This window comes from Rhipicephalus microplus, unplaced genomic scaffold, assembly GCF_043290135.1.
Source record: "Rhipicephalus microplus isolate Deutch F79 unplaced genomic scaffold, USDA_Rmic scaffold_588, whole genome shotgun sequence".
In the NCBI taxonomy this organism is placed as follows: domain Eukaryota; kingdom Metazoa; phylum Arthropoda; class Arachnida; order Ixodida; family Ixodidae; genus Rhipicephalus; species Rhipicephalus microplus.
Genome location: NW_027465147.1, coordinates 25,001 through 35,000, shown reverse-complemented (window position 1 = coordinate 35,000; position 10,000 = coordinate 25,001). Strand labels below are relative to the sequence as shown.

At 60.3% G+C, this 10,000-nt stretch overlaps 1 non-coding gene across 1 annotated transcript; it reads left to right on the top strand.

The window, feature by feature from the left end:
- Positions 1-7,182: 7,182 nt before the first annotated feature.
- LOC142795234 (small subunit ribosomal RNA) lies at positions 7,183-8,997 on the top strand. The gene has a single exon (XR_012892876.1). It is a non-coding gene; the product is annotated as a small subunit ribosomal RNA (ribosomal RNA).
- The last annotated feature ends 1,003 nt before the right edge of the window (positions 8,998-10,000 follow it).

Below are 10,000 nucleotides of genomic sequence, written 5' to 3'. Positions count from 1 at the left end.
CGCGGTTTTTGCCGCCCCGGCTGACGCAGTTCGGACTTAGCACTTTTTGGCTGAGCCTGGCTGGTGGCCCACTCACTCGATCGCCATGTCTGTTAGCCACAGTTTTCCCGGTGGTGCCGCACCCGGGCTCGCCCCGGCTGACGCAGTTTTCGCGCCGCCCCGGCTGACGCGGTTTCGTGCCGCCCCGGCAGACGCGGTTTTCGCGCCGCCCCGGCTGACGCGGTTTTTGCCGCCCCGGCTGACGCAGTTCGGACTTAGCACTTTTCGGCTGTGCCTGGCTGGCGGCCCACTCACTCGATCGCCATGTCTGTTTGCCACAGTTTTCCCGGTGGTGCCGCACCCGGGCTCGCCCCGGCTGACGCAGTTTTCGCGCCGCCCCGGCTGACGCGGTTTCGTGCCGCCCCGGCAGACGCGGTTTTCGCGCCGCCCCGGCTGACGCGGTTTCGTGCCGCCCCGGCAGACGCGGTTTTTTGCCGCCCCAGCTGACGCAGTTCGGACTTAGCACTTTTTGGCTGAGCCTTGCTGGCGGCCCACTCACTCGATCGCCATGTCTGTTTGCCACAGTTTTCCCGGTGGTGCCGCACCCGGGCTCGCCCCGGCAGACGCGTTTTTTTTTTTCTTTCGCCCCGGCTGACGCAGTTTTCGCGCCGCCCCGGCAGACGCGGTTTTCGCGCCGCCCCGGCAGACGCGGTTTTTTGCGCCGCCCCGGCTGACGCGGTTTTTTGCCGCCCCGGCTGACGCAGTTCGGACTTGGCACTTTTTGGCTGAGCCTGGCTGGCGGCCCACTCACTCGATCGCCATGTCTGTTTGCCACAGTTTTCCCGGTGGTGCCGCACCCGGGCTCGCCCCGGCTGACGCAGTTTTCGCGCCGCCCCGGCTGACGCGGTTTCGTGCCGCCCCGGCAGACGCGGTTTTTTGCGCCGCCCCGGCTGACGCGGTTTTTTGCCGCCCCGGCTGACACGGTTCGGACTTTGCACTTTTCGGCTGTGCCTGGCTGGCGGCCCACTCACTCGATCGCCATGTCTGTTTGCCACAGTTTTCCCGGTGGTGCCGCACCCGGGCTCGCCCCGGCAGACGCGTTTTTTTTTTTTTTCTTTCGCCCCGGCTGACGCAGTTTTCGCGCCGCCCCGGCTGACGCGGTTTCGTGCCGCCCCGGCAGACGCGGTTTTTTGCGCCGCCCCGGCTGACGTGGTTTTTGCCGCCCCGGCTGACGCAGTTCGGACTTTGCACTTTTTGGCTGAGCCTGGCTGGCGGCCCACTCACTCGATCGCCATGTCTGTTTGCCACAGTTTTCCCGGTGGTGCCGCACCCGGGCTCGCCCCGGCAGACGCGTTTTTTTTTTTCCTTCGCCCCGGCAGACGTGGTTCCCCCCCCCCCCTCCGTCTTTCTTTTTGTTTTTTTTTTTCGCCGCGGCTGAAGTGGATTTTTCGGTGCCTCGACGCCCCGGTAGTCGCGGTTTTTCCGTTTCCGCACGGCCCCGGCTGACGCTGCTCGGTCACAGTCGCCTTTTGTGGTGATTGCAGACTTCTTGAGCGCGGGTGTTTTTTTTTTTTGTTGTTGTTGTTGTTTTATTACGCATTCGCTCCAGCAGACGCTGTTTAGACTTTTTGTTTCCTCTTTTATCCTGCGACGAGGTGACGAGGTTTATTCGGTGCCCCGCCGCCCCGGCTGAAGTGATTTTTCCTGTCCCGTGCCGCCCCGGCTGACGCGGTTGGGACTTCGCGTTTGTTCGGCCGCCACGGGTTTTGGCGCACTCGCTCGGTTGCTTGTTGTTGCCACTTGTTGCGAACCCAGGTTTCTTGAGCGAGCGCGGGCGTTTTTTCTTCCTTTCTTTCTTTGTTCTATGTGTTAGCGAATCGGCCTTTAATATCACACGAGGACTCACAACCAACAATTTTCAGTTTGAAGTGTAAAAAATCTGCAGGTGTTGACGTAACTGACTTGCCCCGTACCCTTGAGTACATCCATGAAGTTCTCGTAGTACTACTAAATCGCATTATTCCAAGTGGAGAAATTCCCATAAACTTGCAAACCTCTACACGAAAATCGGTGCGCGTGATAAAGTTGAAAATTATCGTCCGATATCAAATGTGCCTTCTATAACACAAATTCTAGGAAAAAAAAAAAAAAAACACTTGTTCGCCGTTTTCTGCGCCGTGACTGGCAGCACTCCGGCGAAGCGAAACGGGGTCGATTCGAGCACGATATCGGCGTCTTTCGACGTGCTCGCCGGCGACCGTCGCACGAGTACGTCGCACGAGCGCGTCTGCCGGGGCGCCGTTTGCGAAGCCGACGCAAAAGTGGGAACCGCCGCTCGGATGATCGCCGCTTTCGGCAGAGTGAGTGTTGGCACTCCGGGGAAGCGAAACAGCGTGAATGCGCCCACGAAATCGGCGTATTTTGAAGTGCCCGCCGGCGACCGTCGCACGAGTACGGTAAACCGCGTCAGCCGGGGCGTAGTTCGGGACGCCGACGAAAAAGTGGGAAGCGCAACTCGGATCTTCGCCGTTTTTGCAGGAGTGAGTGGCGGCCCTCCTGCGAGACCAAGAAGCATCGATTCGTGCACGAATTCGGCGCCTTTCGACGTGATCGCCGGCGACCGTCGCTCGAGTAGGGCAAACCGCGTCTGCCGGGGCGGGCTTCGGGACGCCGATGCGAAAGTGGGAAACGCTGCTCGGATGTTCGCCGTTTTTGGCCGAGTGAGTGCTGGCACACGGGCGAAGCCAAACGGGGCCGATTACGGCACGATATCGGCGTCTTTCGACGTGCCCGCCGGCGACCGTCGCACGAGTACGGTAAACCGCGTCAGCCCGGGCGGAGTTCGGGACGCCGATGCGAAAGTGGAGAACGCCGCTCGGATCTTCGCCGTTTTTGGAGGAGTGAGTGGCGGCACTCCGGAGAAGCCAAGGAGCGCCAATTAGCGCACGATATCGGCGTCTTTCGACGCGCTCGCCGGCGACCGTCGCACGAGTAGGGCAAACCGCGTCTGCCGGGGCGGGGTTTACGACGCCGACGCAAAAGTGGGAACCGCCGCTCGGATGTTGGCCGTTTTTGGCAGAGTGAGTGCTGGCACTCCGGCGACGCGAAAGAGCGCGAATGCGCCCACGAAAGTGGCGTATTTGGACGTGCGTGACGGCGACCGCTGCAGGAGTACGAAAAACCACGTCAGCCGGGGCGAGCGACACACGGCGGTCTGGGTGCTTATCGCTGCTATTATAGGGGCACCCCGGCAGACGCAGAAAAAAAAAAAAAAATTTTCGACCTTCTTTTTTGCTGGTCGAGCTCGGGTAACCCAGGTCGCAATGGGAGCCGCGCACGAAAGCGGCGTCGCGAGACGCGTTCGCGGTCGCTAGTCGCACGAGCTCGGCAACCGCGTCAGCCGGCGCGGAGTTCGGGATGCCGACGGCTAAGTGGGTACCGCTGCTCGGATGTTCGCCGTTTTTGGCCGAGTGAGTGCTGGCACTCCGGTGAAGCCAAGGAGCGCCAATTCGTGCACGATATCGGCGTCTTTCGACGTGCCCGCCGGCCACCGCCGCACGAGTACGGCAAACCGCGTCTGCCGGGGCGGGGTTCGCGACGCGTACGCAATAGTGGGAACCGTCGCTCGGATGTTCGTCGTCTTTGGCCGAGCGAGTGCTGGCACTCCGGCGAAGCGAAACGGGGCCGATTCGGGCACGATATCGGCGTATTTCGACGTGCTCGCCGGCGACCGTCGCACGAGTACGGCAAAGCGCGTCTGCCGGGGCGAGGTTTGCGACGCCGACGAAAAAGTGGGAAGCGCCGCTCGGATCTTCGCCGTTTTTGCAGGAGTGAGTGGCGGCCCTCCTGCGAGACCAAGAAGCATCGACTCGCGCACGATATCGGTGTCTTTCGACGTGCCCGCCGGCCACCGCCGCACGAGTACGGCAAACCGCGTATGCCGGGGCGGGGTTGGCGACGCCGACGCAAAAGTGGGAACCGCCACTAGGATGTTCGCCGTTTTTGGCAGAGTGAGTGCTGGCACTCCGGCGAAGCGAAAGAGCGCGAATGCGCCCACGAAAGTGGCGTGTTTGGACGTGCTTGACGACGACCACCGCAGGAAAACGAAAAACCACGTCAGCCGGGGCGAGCGACCCATGGCGGTCTGGGTGCTTATCGCTGCTATTATAGGGGCACCCCGGCAGACGCAAAAAAAAAAAAAAAAATTTTTTTCGACATTCTTTTTTGCTCGTCGACCTCGGGTGACCCAGGTCGCAGTGGGAGCCGCGCACGAAAGCGGCGTCGCGAGACGGCTTCGCGGTCGCTTAGTCGCACGAGCTCGGCAACCGCGTCTGCCGGGGCGGAGTTCGGGACGCCGACGGCTAAGTGGGAACCGCCGCTCGGATGTTCGCCGTTTGTGGCCGAGTGAGTGCTGGCACTCCGGCGAAGCCAAACGGGGCCGATTCCGGCACGATATCGGCGTCTTTCTACGTGCTCGCCGGCGACCGTCGCACGAGTACGGCAAAGTGCGTCTGCCGGGGCGGGGTTTGCGACGCGTACGCAATAGTGAGAACCGTCGCTCGGATGTTCGTCGTCTTTCGCCGAGCCAGTGCTGGCAATCCGGCGAAGCCGAACGGAGCCGATTCGGGCACGATATCGGCGTCTTTCCACGTGCTCGCCGGCGACCGTCGCACGAGTACGGTAAACCGCGTCAGCCGGGGCGGAGTTCGGGACGCCGATGCGAAAGTGGGAAGCGCCGCTCGGATCTTCGCCGTTTTTGGAGGAGTCAGTGGCGGCACTCCGGTGAAGCCAAGGTGCGCCAATTCGCGCACGATATCGGCGTCTTTCGACGTGCCCGCCGGCCACCGTCGCACGAGTACGGCAAACCTCGTCTGCCGGGGCGGGGTTTGCGACGCCGACGCAAAAGTGGGAACCGCCGCTCGGATGTTCGCCGTTTTTGGCAGAGTGAGTGCTGGCACTCCGGCGAAGCGAAAGAGCGCGAATGCGCCCACGAAAGTGGCGTGTTTGGACGTGCTTGACGACGACCACCGCAGGAAAACGAAAAACCACGTCAGCCGGGGCGAGCGACCCATGGCGGTCTGGGTGCTTATCGCTGCTATTATAGGGGCACCCCGGCAGACGCAAAAAAAAAAAAAATTTTTTTCGACATTCTTTTTTGCTCGTCGACCTCGGGTGACCCAGGTCGCAGTGGGAGCCGCGCACGAAAGCGGCGTCGCGAGACGGCTTCGCGGTCGCTAGTCGCACGAGCTCGGCAACCGCGTCTGCCGGGGCGGAGTTCGGGACGCCGACGGCTAAGTGGGAACCGCCGCTCGGATGTTCGCCGTTTGTGGCCGAGTGAGTGCTGGCACTCCGGCGAAGCCAAACGGGGCCGATTCCGGCACGATATCGGCGTCTTTCTACGTGCTCGCCGGCGACCGTCGCACGAGTACGGCAAAGTGCGTCTGCCGGGGCGGGGTTTGCGACGCGTACGCAATAGTGAGAACCGTCGCTCGGATGTTCGTCGTCTTTCGCCGAGCCAGTGCTGGCACTCCGGCGAAGCCGAACGGAGCCGATTCGGGCACGATATCGGCGTCTTTCCACGTGCTCGCCGGCGACCGTCGCACGAGTACGGTAAACCGCGTCAGCCGGGGCGGAGTTCGGGACGCCGATGCGAAAGTGGGAAGCGCCGCTCGGATCTTCGCCGTTTTTGGAGGAGTCAGTGGCGGCACTCCGGTGAAGCCAAGGTGCGCCAATTCGCGCACGATATCGGCGTCTTTCGACGTGCCCGCCGGCCACCGTCGCACGAGTACGGCAAACCTCGTCTGCCGGGGCGGGGTTTGCGACGCCGACGCAAAAGTGGGAACCGCCGCTCGGATGTTCGCCGTTTTTGGCAGAGTGAGTGCTGGCACTCCGGCGAAGCGAAAGAGCGTGAATGCGCCCACGAAAGTAGCGTATTTGGACGTGCTTGACGGCGACCGCCGCAGGAGTACGAAAAACCACGTCAGCCGGGGCGAGCGACCCACGGCGGTCTGGGTGCTTATCGCTGCTATTATAGGGGCACCCCGGCAGACGCAGAAAGAAAAAAAAAATGGGGACATGGCGTGCGTCACCGTGCGGCTTCGCAGCGTTGCCGAAGTCGCCGAGCCCTTCGACTGAGCCGAACGGCGGACAGGGAACGTTGGTCGGCCGTTCTAACCTGTCGGTGCCACGCCGAGACGTCGTTAAGGAAAACCGCGTCGTGGGCCTCTACGACGCCGTCGAGTCGTTGTACGTTTGGTGTCCAGCGTGTCGGCGGCGAGTAGCGGACACGTCGTTCACGACTTCGGTCTTTCGCAGTCGACGCGAACTTGCGGAGAGTCGTGGTGCCTCACGTTTTCGGCAGAAACCGCGGCGGAATTTTCCCGTGCGTGCGCGCACGACCTCGGTGCTGTGCCGTCAGCGTAGTGTTGCACAAACTCGTGGCCTACCCAAGGTGCGGTACGTTTGCGGCCGTATCCTCGGTGGGAATTTCGTGAGTAGGGTCGCAAATTCTACGACCTCGGCGGGTTTGAGAGCGACGTAGACTTGTGGCACGCTCAACATGCCACACGTTTCGGGGCACACCCGCGGTGAAATTTTCTCGAGTACGCTCGTATTAGGGCCCAAGGAGGTCTGGGTACTTATCGCTGCTATTATGTGGGGGTTCTCGTGAGCGGCGTACGCGAAAGCGACCGGGTGTCTGATATGCGGCGGGCTTCGGCCTCGTCAAGCGTGTCCTCGGGTCTGCTCCAGGGGAATCCACGGCAGTCGTCTGCAGCCTCATCCGCTTGATGCGTTAGGGGCTGGTTGTCGGACGGTGCCGTTTTACCACGATATCGAGGTGTGTTCCGTGTCGTCCTCGGGCGATTCAGATGCGAAAGCGCCGAAGACGCGGGCGTGACCCGTCGTCTGGCGGCTTTGCAGTCTCGGCTCCGTTGCTAGTTCCGGCCGGTCCACCGACAGTGCAGCGGGCTTGGGCAACCCGCACGGCGCGACCGAGTCGATGCAACGAAAAAGAGCGAGCATGAACGTGCTTCTTGCCGCACGGCTCCCACTCGTCTTTCGGGAAGGTTGTGCCGTAGCGAGCTCGAACGCCGTCATCTCGGAGTGCAAAATAAGCGTGTTGGGGCGCCTGAAGGTGGCCTCCGCCGCACACAGACTGCGTCCGGCCCGCCGAGGGCGAGGACGGACGCGCAGTCGAACGATTACCTGGTTGATCCTGCCAGTAATCATATGCTTGTCTCAAAGATTAAGCCATGCATGTCTAAGTACATGCCGAAATAAGGCGAAACCGCGAATGGCTCATTAAATCAGTTATGGTTCCTTAGATCGTTTCTTCCTACTTGGATAACTGTGGCAATTCTAGAGCTAATACATGCAGTGAGCCTGGAGCCCTTTGGGTAACGGGTGCTTTTATTAGACCAAGATCGATCGGGTTTCGGCCCGTATTGTGTGGTGACTCTGGATAACTTTGTGCTGATCGCATGGCCACGAGCCGGCGACGTTTCTTTCAAGTGTCTGCCTTATCAACTTTCGATGGTAGGTTACTTGCTTACCATGGTTGTTACGGGTAACGGAGAATCAGGGTTCGATTCCGGAGAGGGAGCCTGAGAAACGGCTACCACATCCAAGGAAGGCAGCAGGCGCGCAAATTACCCACTCCCGGCACGGGGAGGTAGTGACGAAAAATAACAATACGGGACTCTTTTGAGGCCCCGTAATTGAAATGAGTACACTCTAAATCCTTTAACGAGGATCAATTGGAGGGCAAGTCTGGTGCCAGCAGCCGCGGTAATTCCAGCTCCAATAGCGTATACTAAAGCTGCTGCGGTTAAAAAGCTCGTAGTTGGATCTCAGTTCCAGACGAGTAGTGCATCTACCCGATGCGACGGCTCGGACTGAACATCATGCCGGTTCTTTCTTGGTGCACTTCATTGTGTGCCTCGAGATGGCCGGTGCTTTTACTTTGAAAAAATTAGAGTGCTCAACGCAGGCGAGTCGCCTGAATAAACTTGCATGGAATAATAGAACAAGACCTCGTTTCTGTTCTGTTGGTTTTTGGAATACGAGGTAATGATTAAGAGGGACGGACGGGGGCATTCGTATTGCGGCGCTAGAGGTGAAATTCTTGGACCGTCGCAAGACGAACTACTGCGAAAGCATTTGCCAAGAATGTTTTCATTGATCAAGAACGAAAGTCAGAGGTTCGAAGGCGATCAGATACCGCCCTAGTTCTGACCATAAACGATGCCAACCAGCGATCCGCCTGAGTTACTCAAATGACTCGGCGGGCAGCTTCCGGGAAACCAAAGTATTTGGGTTCCGGGGGAAGTATGGTTGCAAAGCTGAAACTTAAAGGAATTGACGGAAGGGCACCACCAGGAGTGGAGCCTGCGGCTTAATTTGACTCAACACGGGAAAACTTACCCGGCCCGGACACTGGGAGGATTGACAGATTGAGAGCTCTTTCTTGATTCGGTGGATGGTGGTGCATGGCCGTTCTTAGTTGGTGGAGCGATTTGTCTGGTTAATTCCGATAACGAACGAGACTCTAGCCTATTAAATAGGTGCGGGGTTCCCAGCACCTTACAACCTTCTTAGAGGGACAAGCGGCTCCTAGCCGCACGAAACAGAGCAATAACAGGTCTGTGATGCCCTTAGATGTCCGGGGCCGCACGCGCGCTACACTGAAGGAAGCAGCGTGTCTTTATCCCTGTCTGAAAAGACTGGGTAACCCGTGGAACTTCTTTCGTGATTGGGATAGGGGCTTGCAATTGTTCCCCTTGAACGAGGAATTCCCAGTAAGCGCGAGTCATAAGCTCGCGTTGATTACGTCCCTGCCCTTTGTACACACCGCCCGTCGCTACTACCGATTGAATGATTTAGTGAGGTCTTCGGACCGATGTCCGGCGCGGCCTTTCGGTTGCGCCGGTCTGTTGGAAAGATGACCAAACTTGATCATTTAGAGGAAGTAAAAGTCGTAACAAGGTTTCCGTAGGTGAACCTGCGGAAGGATCATTAACGGATTGTGAAGGGTGAGCGCCTCAGCTGCGTCTGCGCCCGACACTTTCTGCCGCTGACCCCGTTTGGACGCGGGGTCGGCTTTTCCCCACGGGGCTGCCTGAATGTGGAGCGGCACCCCGTGACAAATTGTTGCGCCCAGCGGACGCCAACACCGCGACCTTGGACGGTCGGCCAGGTGGCGGACGCGGGTACAAACGGCGCAACGCACTCATAGGTCGGCTTTCGACCCGCCACTGCACCGTGGCTCGAAGCGCTCGAAATGCGCGACCCGACCGCTGCGGGACCGCCTAGTACTGTAAACAGGAGCGGCGGAGCGCGAACGGCGAGTCGTGGTTACGTCGGTAGAAGGCGAGGCTGCGCGTTCCCGAAACGCCAGCCGAGTGCCCTCCCGACCGTTCGAGCGTGCAAGAACGAGACCCGACAATCGCGCGGCGACTGCCAAGTACGAGAGGAACGGCACAAGCGTCGGCGGTCGGTCAAGGAACTGGCGATGTGACGGGTCCGCTGTGCACCAGTGCATACCGTCCCGCCGTCCGCGGCAAGCGCCTCCGCGTCCTCGGGTGACGGAGGCTGCCGGTCGGTTCTTGCAGGCGAGGGATCTCGCTGGCACCGGTTCGCGTTGACGCGCGGCCGGTCATGGCACGGCGATGCGACGGCCGAGGTGCGCAGTACTCGATGGAGGAACCGCACGCTCCGATGACCGTCCCGCCCTCCGCGGCGTATGCGTACCGACCGTAATGGTTGCAGCAGCGCCGGCCGGCTTTTGAATTCGCCACACGAAACACGGTGCGAGATCGCGGTTAGGGGAGCGTCGACGTTGCCAGGCGTTTTGCTTGCTGCCGAGGGAAAGGCGGCACGGCCACGTCGCGCTCGTCGCGATTAGCGGGTCTGCGCGCTTTGGGAAGGTGCCGCAACGACTTGCCGAAAGAGGAAGCACGGAAGAACGAGGGACTTGGACGTCCCGACAATTGAACGCACTTGCGGCCAGGCCCTTGCTGGC